This window comes from Cucurbita pepo, chromosome LG13 (genome assembly GCF_002806865.2).
Source record: "Cucurbita pepo subsp. pepo cultivar mu-cu-16 chromosome LG13, ASM280686v2, whole genome shotgun sequence".
Lineage (NCBI taxonomy): Eukaryota > Viridiplantae > Streptophyta > Magnoliopsida > Cucurbitales > Cucurbitaceae > Cucurbita > Cucurbita pepo.
The window spans coordinates 4,717,763-4,719,577 of record NC_036650.1 but is presented as its reverse complement, the minus strand read 5'-3'; the positions used below and the strand labels follow the sequence as shown (position 1 = coordinate 4,719,577).

The 1,815-nt window shown below is 40.8% G+C and overlaps 1 long non-coding RNA gene across 1 annotated transcript; it reads right to left on the bottom strand.

Annotated features, from left to right (window-relative positions):
* Positions 1–298: 298 nt before the first annotated feature.
* LOC111808963 lies at positions 299–1,353 on the bottom strand. The gene is made up of 2 exons (XR_002817163.1): positions 1,194–1,353; positions 299–1,097 (listed from the first exon to the last, which is right to left on the bottom strand). It is a non-coding gene; the product is annotated as an uncharacterized LOC111808963 (long non-coding RNA).
* Positions 1,354–1,815: the final 462 nt, after the last annotated feature.

The following is a 1,815-nucleotide window of genomic DNA, read 5'->3' as shown; positions in this document are numbered from 1 at the left end:
CTCCCTCTATGCATCCCTCATGACACCACTGACCATAACATCAGGAGGGTCCCCTATCTAACCATTCTCAATCCCTGCAAGAGTACAACCTAGGCATGACACAACACTACAATTTATCATTCATATCATATGTTCACACAATCATTCAACATGAGTTTATGTATGGTTAACAATGCATACAGTCATACAAACTCAACGGGGCGATAACATCCATCAACACCCAGAGTGCAGATACACAATTTCCCCCGTCCGCCAACATATTATGAACAAATAAAAACAGTAATAAGATAGTTCAACAAGCATACAAACATCGGGTTTGAAATCTCATTAGGGCAGCAAGTCCAACAGATATATATTTAATTTCCTAAGTACAGAAGATTATCAGATCTAGCCACCTAGGAGTAATTTGCTCTAGCATGCATGCAAAACCAAGTGCACCCTACAAGTATTACTTCCTAATTCCGTGTGGTTACTTACAAGTGTCGCGTGCCTTCCCAAGCTTGATTTACAGTCATACGAAGTCTGAAAATTACGAATTTTCTATGCAGTGACCTAGTTCACAGTAAAGTAGATAGCACTAGAATCGGGACGAAAAATGGGTGAAAACAGGGCACTCACGCGCCTGCACACGCTTGCAGGGGAACTCCCACGCGCCGGCACACTCCCCTACGCGCGGGCTTCATGCGCAGGGCGTAGGCGCGGTCAGCGCAGACAACGCGCGAGCTAGACTTACCCATCGAATTTTTTGGGCATGACACGTATCGTACAGGGGCTGGCGGTTGGTTTCAGGTTGGACCACAGGTCGTCGGTTTGCTTCACAGAGCACGGGTTGGGTTCTACATCAACCTATTTATTTTGGATTTTCCTATTTTCCAATTCGTAACTCGAATTAAATCGATTCCTTCACGAGAATTCAAGATCTAAAGTACACCTATCCAAATATATTTTTATTGCATTTTTTTATATTCACAACGCTTAATAAATGAAGTCGAAAATCGAGAAAAATTCAATTTCTTACCGAAGTTGGACGATTCTCGATTTTGTTTTCCGACTCGATTTTTTGGCGCGATTCCTTCGAAATCTTCAAGACTCCTCACCTAAGGTATTACAACTAGATTATTATTAAGATCTAAGTCATCTAAAACTCCCGGATCTATGGTGAAATCTCGAAACAAAAGAGGCCGCAGACTTACCTCGTGTTCTTGCCGGAAACGATCCAACGTTCAGACCACCCCTCTTGATACTCTAAGTAGCTCTAGTAGGAGATCTAAGATTGAGAGTTCTCCTCGGGTTTGGGCGTTTCTCCCTCCTTCTTCTTCTTAAAAACCTTAACTCCTCCTTTCTCTCTCTCTCTCTTTTTTTTTCTTCTCTTTTTCTTTTCTTTTCTTGCAAGTTTGTCTCGACCCCAAGGTGGTGTGTGGGGGGCAAAATTACCTTTTTGCACCAGTTGACTTTGACCCAAATTTCTATTAACTTACCATTTGAAAAAAAAAAAATTGTCAAGTTCCTTGATGCATTTGGAACATTTCTTTCTCGTGCACCGATTTGAAAATCACTCTAAGACCTCTCGTAAAATCTAGAAATTCACAATAGTTAAAAAGGTGTTAGTTAGAGTGCAAATTGTACCTGTTGAGCTCGGGACGTTACAATATATGCGTGGATGAAAATGAATATAAGAGGTGATATATAAAAATTAAATAAAGATTGGAGGAGAGAGGTTAGTAAGAAAGCAAGTTGTGAGTCAAACATGTATTAGTCTCCAATTCCATCACGTTTACTCCCTTTGATTTCCCTCTTATTTTCTCGGGAATTCTT